Below are 10,465 nucleotides of genomic sequence, written 5' to 3' on the forward strand. Positions count from 1 at the left end.
GTATGTTGCTCCAATCTACGTCTCCCGCCCTTAGATTATCAATATTCACAAACCAAACGTTAAATATTCATTAAAATACTAATTTCTTTTTCTTCTACCTATACAAACTAATAAAATCCAAATTTTCGCTCTGGTTAACAACCAAACCAAAATAATTTTTTTACTAAATAAATATAACTTATATTTGTTTTTTATTCAAATAAAACTTATTAAAAGTATTATTTTTTTAGAAACAAATAATTTATTTACTGAAGTTATAAAAATATTAAAAAAAGACATAAAAATATATAACATTTGTCAATCATACTTAATAAAAATGATAAATCAAGTGAGAAATGTAACATGAAATATAATTTATATATTTAGAAGGTACAAAATACATAGTATACATAACTACCAAATTTTTTCCTTGTGCGCTCAATCAAATCAAATCGTTTTTAGAGCGATAGGAGTGTTTCTATCTCGATGTTGTTCCCTATTGCTCATATAACTAGATAGGCTTGCATTTCATTCGAAAGAATATTCAAAAGGTTATTCATCATCTTGACTAGAATTGCTTCGTTGTTGGTTTGTAGATATGTCATTTAGAAATTTGTTTTGATCATAATAGTGAAAGTATGTGTTGCGTTCATCCTCAACAATCATAGTATGAATAATGATACAAGAAATCATGATTTTCCCCATATCATCTTTTTCCCAAACTAGACATGGATGTTGAAGAAATGAAAAATGGACTTGTAAAACTCTAAATGATCGTTCAACAAAAAACTTATGATTTTGGATTTTGGGAGTAATTATTGACTTGACAAAGGTACCCCATGAAGGACAAATACCATCAGTGAGATAATATGTCATATTACTTTCCCAGCCATTCACAACGTAACTCCCATTTGGTGCTCGACCTACCAATAAATTACTAGAAATAGGAGAGCAATCGAGTACATTAATATCATTGCACGAACCTGGTGTTCCGAAGAACGCATGACATATCCTTAAGTCATATGATGCAACGGCTTCCAAAATGATTGTTGTTTTGTCGCTTCTACTTGCATATTGTCCGAACCAAGTGGTGAGACAATTTTTCCATTCCCGATGCATGTAGTCAATGCTTCCTACCATACCTAGAGATCCCCACTCTTCCCCGCCATAGAGTAGTCTTGCCAAATCATCGTGGTTTGGCCTTCTAAGGTACTCTTCATGAAAGCATGGAATGACTACTTCTATGAAATGTATAAGAACATCTCATGTTATAGTTTCACTCGTTCTTAAATATTCATCTTGTGTATCTGTTGATGTACCATACACCAACACACACATAGCTCCCATACATTTTTTGTAACTGTGAAAGACCTCTTCTAACGGTGGCATCTCGTCTTTATTCAAAATATTTGTCATTAGATGTAATGGTGGACACTATATGGAGGAATAGAGGTTTCTGCATTCAAAATCTATGTCGGAAGATTACATCATCAAACGTTTGGTTGTCAAAAAAGTAGTCTTCCATCAAACGTGAATCACCACTTTCACGTTGTCGTTCACGATACCTCTTTCTTTCTCTATGAGGATGATCTCATATGAGCATATTTGGCATGCTTATAAGTAGTTCAATAAAGACATCATTATCTTGTCGATTCTACTGAGTAGATCGTGTTTCGCATTCATCATATTCCTTCATATTAGATGACTTGGAACTAAACAGTGAGTTTTCATTATCATACATTTCTATGAATGTACGAATTGAAGAGTATGTGCTTAATATTAAAATATGTTCATCTTAAAATCTATTTATATAAGAAAAGTGTTATTTTTTATTTTTAAATTTAGATAACAATAAGAATTTTTTATCCTTTGAAATATGTGCCACATCCAAAGTAGAAACTATAGGGAGGAATGGATACTTTTTATCCACTTATATCTCAGATGACAAGTGGTCCTTTTGTAACAATGTGTTCTAGATGAACAAGTTGTGTGTTTATCAGCTCTCTATCAGTGATTGTTTTTTCTCGTTATTGATCCACGTCGAGTTTTTTTTCATGACTTCAGTATCTCTACTAAGTCTAATTACATGACGTTCTTCTACAATTTCAATAGAAACCTTACCTTTTCCTTTTCTTTCAGCTGCATCTCTACCCGTTGGACGTTGTCTTGATCTTTTTGTGATGCCACTACTTTCTTCATTATCCTCCTCAGATGTAGGATGTGAATGTGTTATGCCATGATCTTTCTGTTAAGCCTACTTCGTAATTTTACACATAAATTCATTAAAAACAACTAATTCGTTAAACTTGCCATTCCCATTTGCCTCATTGCCTCATAATGTTTATGAGCTTCGTTCTCAATATCTTTCTCACTCATTCCTCTTCTTTTTCGACAATATGTTTCCTGATAGGCACAATCCACTTCTGGGCATTTTCGCTAGGCTGTTTACAACGACGTCTTATTTAATATTCGTTTTTGTTACTAATCTTTCCTGTATTTTCAGCTTCAGCTTCAACATATAGTTCTTTTACTCGTGCCCATAATTCTTATTTTTTTCTAGTTTTTGCCATGAGTCATATTTTAACTAGAAATACATCAAGCTGACATTAAGCGGTATCTTCAGCAACATCCCATTTACTGTCTCATGCTTGTTTTTCAATGTTTTGTGAGGTTTGAAGATATTCAGTGATAGAGGCTTGATTAGCATTAGAAAAGAATTGATAGTTTTTGTAGTTGTAACACCTAGTTCCCAGGTATAATCTTTAATCCATAATAATAATAACTAGTAAAGTATCCCGTGCGTTGCACGGGTCGGATTTTTTTTCATTTCTTTACCTATAGTAACAATGTAGTTACATTTCTATCACTACAAGAAAAAAGGCCTTTTACGACGCTCATTGCGCGTCGTAAATGGCTCAGACGACGCGCAAATGCGTGTCAAGGAAGGCCATGTCATAAAGATAGACGACGCGCATTTACGACGCGCATTTACGACACGCATTTACGACGCGCGGTTACGACACGCAATGCGTATCAAGGAAGGCCCTGTCATAAAGGAAGACGACACGCATTTGTGTGTCGTAACCTTACGACGCGCGTGTTAATGACACGCAATGCGTATCAAGAAAGCCCCTGTCAAGAAAGGCCATGTCATAAATGAAGATGACACATATTTTTGCGTATCGTAATTTTAAATTAAAAAAATATATATATATTTATGGATTTACTTATTTTCATATTAAATTTGCATTTTATGTCACATAATGGAAAATAAAATACCATATACAAATAATACAATGCATTGCACAAAAGTTAATGTTATACAAATAATCATTCGAATAGTAGACAAATGTAATACTACAAATAATCATTCCAATAGTAGACAAATGTAAGATTTCAACATTTTCTATATAATTAACTAAATTATTAGCCAAATTTCCTAAAATACCAACATACTTTTCTATGAAGAGCATTAACACTATTCTTTTCCATCAAAAACTTCAAAACCTGCATAATTAATTTAATGTTTAATCAGCTACAGGTCAATAAGGTAGGTTTAAGCAAAAGAGGTTCATAGTAGTAAGATTTTACTTACCACTGTTGTTAATGACATTGAAAGAAGCAGCCCAACAAACACCCCCTCAGAAGGATTATTACTAAATGAAACCACAAACAAAGTTAAAAAGTCAAGTATTTTGTGACAACCCCGGAACCAGGGGCAAGGCTGTTTTTACCCATGGTATGACCTAATACATGATAATAAAGACTTGTTTAACAAAAAGAAAAATGATTTCTCACGTGACATCACTATTAAGAATTGATGAAAGAGGGTACTCCACACTGTATTGCCAACAAGCTTGACACCAACACCTAAAAGCTGGAAAAAACAATAACATAAATAAAAATAAATGTAAGATTTGAGATAACAGATGCATAATTCACATGTCTACTTTTACCAATTTATTTTATGCAACATATATGCAGCTGACATGAATGAATTATACAACAAGTTAGGAGTAAAATAAGGGATGGTTGCATATTTAGTATGATAAATAAAGAGATTTGTGGCATAAGGGTGCATAAATAATAAAAAGCAGAAAGGAAGAGGAAAGCTGACTTACATAATCAGCAAATTTCTGAATTGGTGCTTTTAACATAATACATAAGAGTGGTCCCGAAGGGATAGCTGGCAGCAAAAAATCTCAGGCAAAAAAAATTCCAGGAGAAAACAGTTAGTACCTCAAAAGCAAAGGTTTTATAGGGTTAGGCATGCACCTGCAAGACAGGGACTAAGATTATAAGTGATGTGAATGGGACATAGTAATTAAAGGAATTTTTGTTACCATTGTTCCATGCATAGTGGTTGGGGTAGAGTGTTTTTCCATCACTGTTAACACGGAAGGGTCCAAGTTCTTCCATGGCTCCATATCCAAACAACAAGCATCCTAGCCCAGTAGAATACCTTCATTAATAGTGGTTCGATCTTACTCTAAATTTTGGTGCATTTGGATGATGATCTTTAGAATCTCCATTCTGATTCATGAATATTCTAATTAATTTGGTATTGTAGAATGTAGATTGGTATCTGCATTATTAAAGTTCATAGGACTTACTACTGACTCACTTTTCTTTTTTTAATCATTAGCCTTATGCAGCTCTCAAAGCTAGAGAATATCTTGATAAGCCTGCAATACATGAGACAATGGTGAAGGTATGTAGATTATATTTTATATTTCCTACACAAATATAGACAACTGTATGCTGATGTCATTATGCAGGTTAGCGCTTATCTGCTTGGAGAATACAACCATCTTTTGGCCAGACGACCTGGGTGTAGCCCAAAGGACATTTTTGTCATTATACATGAGAAGCTTCCTCTTGTATCGTGAGTATTTCTATTTCTATACATCTATGTTTTCTTTTGTGATCATCATCTATTTTTTTTTTGTTTCTACAGGACTCCAACAATAATATCCATTCTTCTCTCAACATACGCAAAGATTTTGATGCACTCTCAACCACCAGATCCCGAATTACAAAACCAGATCTGGGCAATATTCAACAAGTGAGTTTATAATAAATAGGAGCTACACTTTTTTTTGTATATGCAAAATTTGATAATATTTAATTTCACACACATTGACAGATATGAAACATGCATTGATACTGAGATACAACAAAGAGCTGTACAGCTATTCATTTTCAATAGCACACTTGCAAAAAATTTAAACTTTTAAAGCCCATCTTAGAAGGACTAAAGGTTAGAAAGGAGAAGTAATGAAGCTATGAGTTGAGAAAAGAGTATTCACAGCAAGGTCTCTAAAACAGACCTGCTGTTCAAAACGGATTTACTCCAAAATCTAAAACAGAAACATAGCTTTAACTAAATTTTATAGAAAACTATGATTGTTCAGGATTCCAGAACTATAAAGAACTCCTTCTAACTCCAAAGGATGAATTAAATATGAATTTTACAAAAAGGTGTATCACTTCTATCTCCAACAAGACAGTCAAGTGAGGTTGGCCAATTCTACCCAACTTGTGAGTAGAATTCGTCCATACCAAAATTCAGAGAAGTAAAGGACATACAAATGAAAGTCTCAGAGTTGGAATTGAATGAAAAGCATTTCCCAAGCTCCGGATATAAAATTCACATTGTGGACAATCAAAACACTAGTAAAAGCTGGTGACTGCCCACTGATCTGGAATCTGGATCAATTCTAACCAATTTATAATTGGAAATAACACTCCATCTGCTCCAGATCTTAAATTCATAATATCAGGAACATATAGAAACTTGGAATCACTCTGGATCCTTTTCCAAGCCTTATAAATGATGAAAACAAAATGACATATCAGAACAGACCCGGATCAGACCTAACAGCAAAGATTCCATTCTTGCACATAGATAAAGTCCTTACCAGTGAAGTTGGGCTGCTTAAGAAAGTTAGCCAACTCAATTTGTGAACTTTGGGAACTGGTTTGGGGTCCGTTTGAGTTCTATAGCTCAAGGTATGATTTTTACAATATGACTATAGATCTGATGGAAAACAGAATCATAGCCACCCGTGATTCCATTGTTAAAAAAAAGTTCTACTAAGAACTGATACAGATACAAGACATGAAATCTAAGTAAACCATTGAGATGAACATGTAGTCAACATTTCATAGATGTAAACATGATATCCCATGCCTCTAACATGGAACATGATATACACATATCAAAACTTTTAATTGAATTTACAAATACATACACTAGCCAAAATCAAGGGATATAAAGTACCTTAGTTGATGACTTGAGTAGTGAACTACAGTCATTTTCTGTGCAATCCATCATGTAGATCATTGGAACTGGGTAAAAGAAGAATAAAAACCAATGAGTGGACAGAAAAAAAAGTAAACAGGTAAAAGGAGCTAAACAGAAAGTTATACCAAATGAAAATACAAATGCCATCTACGCCTTACCATTCCTTGAATGTCTGATATCAATATCATCAGAGAGTAGCTGGAAGCCTAAATCTTTAGCAAGTGAAAGAGGACATTTTGGGACCAAACTAAAAAAAAAAACTAGCTGCACTCAGGGCCAGAAGTGTAGTTTACTATATCTTCTTTATAAACCATCATCTGGAATTAATTTTCACAAAATAAAAAAAAACATATAAGGTTTTCTCAAGTATCAACTATAAAAAATAAAAACCAATTTCCACTGATCTCGATTGATGTTACTGCTATTCAGATGAAAGAAGAAGAGGAGAGAAGTAAAACAGAGAAAGGAAAAGAAGGAGCTACTGTGGATCTTATGCAAGTGCTTCTTGCCAGCACTAAAGAAGTTAAGGAACAAAATGATGGGTTTGTTGATGTGGTGAAGAAAACCAAAGGAAATAATGGAAATTTGTTTTCAAAAGAAGCTACAGGGGGGGGAAAACAGTTTTCGAGTCAGGGGCATCAAGGGAATTTCTCGAAAAATGAAGGTTCAGGGGTTTTTGCTGGAACAGTTGACCTGTTCTTTCAAGCTCCCCATCATCCCTCTCATGCAAATCATTCTTCTGTAAAACTACATGAACAGGTGTGATTCCAAATAGAAAACAAATTGACCACAAGATTAGGAAATAACTCATTTAAGAAACGAGTTGGGTGAAATTAAATGGAAAATAGAAAACAACTTCTGGTACATGTACAGATGAGAAATATATAATGTAAAATTTCAAAGAACATTGAGGAAGAGTAAAGATTAGTGAGAAAAACCTACCTCCAACGATGGATTTTCATGTGTATTCATCTTTTAGGTCACCTATTTCAATGCACTCTCATTTTAATTTTTAAAACCTGTAAGCACATACAAATTAGGGTTTTTTCGTATGGAGAAAGAGGAACGGTAGTGGTGGTGCGGTGTGCATTGCTAATGGTGATGGTGTAGTGGCTGGTGTGATGGTGGTCATAAATGAGCATTTTAGAAAGAGAGAGAGAAGGGTGGTTGCAGTGGTTTAAGAGAGGAGCAACAATGACGATTTGGAGTGGTAAGTGGGTCTAATGGTGGCGGTGCGGTCGTCTGACGTGCGAGGACCGACAATGGTGAGGGAGAGAGAGAGAGAGAGAGAGAGAGAGAGAGAGACAGAGAGAAGAACGATTGAAAGAAGGTAGAGGAGAGCATGGCGGGGTTTTTAATTTTTTCAGAATTTCATTTCCCCCTTTCCCCCACTATTAAAGGATGGAACGCGCGTTCCATTAAAAAATATAAAGCGACATCCGTAGACGACGCGCATTTTATTATAGGTGCCCTCCGTGTTTTTTTTAGACACTAATTTAAGGGCGCGCAATAATGCGTGTCTTCTATCCTTAAATTTTTTGAAGAGATGACATTTTTCTAATGTCACTCACCTTTGCGTAACATAGATCAATAAGCGTCGTATTTTGCGCGTCGTAAAAGGCCTTTTTTCTTGTAGTGTATAAACATAAATGCAACATCCTTACAATACTTTTCTCATAATAACAATATACTTACATTTGTTTACATAAAAATAGAAGCTATCTAGGAATTAATAGGAATCACCCTAATCAACTGTTTCTTGCGATTTGAAGCGAGTTTTTTAGCACATGCAAGTGCATCCTCTAGTTTCTGTAACAAAAAATAAAGATCATGAAAAACTGAAGGAGGGTAGAATTGTAATTTGGTGTTTATTATGTCGATCATTGAAATCAGAACTGCATAAACATACATCAATTTGGTATGGAACACAAATATAGTATTTTGCTAAAAGGGTAAAATGGTAATCTTACCCATTTCGCAATTTAGTTGTTTGATCTTTATACTTGTTTCCACTCCTATGATGAATGTCACTTCTTCTTATCTCCTTCTCTTGATCCCTATCATTTTCCCATGCTTGATCACCTTTTCCAACTTATGTCTCTTATTAGATAAAATGGATCAATTATGAATGCAGCTGCCCAAGCACACCTTGTCTATATAAGCCTCATTGATCTGAAAGTCCATATAGCAGTTCCTGATTAATCTATGCTCATCCAGAGTGGCAAATAGTATCGAATGTGTGGCCTTTCTTTCTTGATTTCTTCAGACATTGTTTTGAATTTTAGTGGCTTGAGTTCCTGATAAGAAATATAATTTAGTATCATAGTCTTCGTTAAAGATTAAAAAAATTTCAGAATTTCGAGGTAAATTGTTCATAGATCTATAAAACAAAGCTTAGTGGAATCACATAGTTATCTGCCATTTAAGAGATGGGAGAAGCAGCTGAAGACAATTCATGAACAAAGGTATTAGAAAGTAATATTAACCTGGTAGGTCTGATTGCTTAGTGGGACATGTCAGGATTATAGAGAAGCAGCCATGGATATGTGTAGAATTTGTTAAAGTTGAATTTTGGGTGCTCAAAAATTGAAAATGGAACCGACCCACAATTTTCATATACCCAATCCGGTAATAAGTCGAGTGATGAATCAATTTGGGACTTTGAACATCGCCGGTGCATCTCGGTCATCCTTGCCTCCTGATAACATCAATTAGAATTGACGCACAAATTTCATACAACCAATACCCACCGATAAACCGAAAAACACAAATTCGAATAATCTAATAGAAAATTTCAGTTTAGCTAAAATGGAAGCACTTTTACAATAAACGAAATAAAGGTGTAGAAAAAAAAACCCAGATCTTACCGACCAACGACCAGGACCTGTTATGATGGAATGGAATCATTCAAATATGTTGCTTGTTACTACATCAGATTCAAGGAAATAGTTATGTGTCCTGATTAAGAAATTAAAAGTGAAAAGGAAATTGATACCCATCATTCATTAACGATTCTCCTTAAATAATAGTGGTTAGTTTTTTGCTTGTACCAAGTTCTTTTAACAAAGCAACAACAGCAACAGGATCTGTAGCACTTAGAAGTCCTCCAAGCGGCAATGATGTTTTCCAGCTCCAGTTATATGGAAAAATTACCTGCAGTTATATATTTTGGTTATTCATAAAAGGTGAAATTTAAAATTAGAAAAAAGTAAAAAATCCAGGGGTAGAGCCGGATGCTTTAAGTCATGTATCCGGTTCATATGGACATAAGTAAAAAATCTTCGACCCCTGCACTGAGGATTGAGGTTAGTAAAAAAGTGTAACTTGTTTTTCTCAAAGTTTTTTTTAGGGCATAAAGAACATAAGTAAACAAATAATTCTGCCGAACACTTTATATGCATGAGCTGGAAGTTATTTTGTTTGGCATGTGTCTTGGTGTCACCATTGAGGAGATTTGAGATTTTTGAAATTTGATTGCACCACCTCTTGTTTCATCAGATGCAGCAGCAGTAAAATCAGTTGATGGTTGTTTTGGATATTGAAGATGGATTATCGTTATCTTGCACCATTTTACCAGGTGTCTTCTACTTCCATCTGGACCTTACAGTCCACCTAAAAAACAAAAGTCTCATCCTCCTGTTTGTTTTTAGGATAGATAAATATAACAAAACAAATACTTAGTTCAAATCAACCTCTTTATAGAATTGAATTCAACTTCATATGGATATTGAATAGTTAGGCAGGTTGGGTAAGAACTCAAAGCATATACCTTTAGAATACTCTTTTTAATTAAATTACAAACCTGGCCAAGAAGGTTTTAATAACATACGTCACTCATGAACATTTACTGCCATAAAACACTCATGAATGAAGTGATAGTTATAAAGTTTCTATATCCTAATTATTGAGCAACACCATCTGACCAGATTTGGTTAAAGTTTCTTTGAGGCATTATATCGAACACTTTGAATGCATCTTTAAATTTTTCTTCACTTATCAATTATGGGGTGCTGAAAAGAAAAAAACCTAAACCCAAAAAAATAACGTATGGAAACGAAAGACCATCATAAAAGTCGAGAAAGTAACGTTACCTCTCATCGGTCGTTCGTAGGGTGTCGACGATGGTGTTTCCGACTGAAGTAGATGGAATTCTATGCATGTCGTCGACGATGGACAATA

At 34.4% G+C, this 10,465-nt stretch overlaps 1 long non-coding RNA gene across 1 annotated transcript; it reads right to left on the reverse strand.

Moving 5' to 3' along the window:
- Positions 1 to 3,586: 3,586 nt before the first annotated feature.
- LOC111904816 (uncharacterized) lies at positions 3,587 to 4,797 on the reverse strand. Its single transcript, XR_008224043.1, has 4 exons — positions 4,604 to 4,797; positions 4,323 to 4,512; positions 4,101 to 4,254; positions 3,587 to 3,856 (listed from the first exon to the last, which is right to left on the reverse strand). It is a non-coding gene; the product is annotated as an uncharacterized LOC111904816 (long non-coding RNA).
- Positions 4,798 to 10,465: the final 5,668 nt, after the last annotated feature.

Source organism: Lactuca sativa, chromosome 5, assembly GCF_002870075.4.
Source record: "Lactuca sativa cultivar Salinas chromosome 5, Lsat_Salinas_v11, whole genome shotgun sequence".
Lineage (NCBI taxonomy): Eukaryota > Viridiplantae > Streptophyta > Magnoliopsida > Asterales > Asteraceae > Lactuca > Lactuca sativa.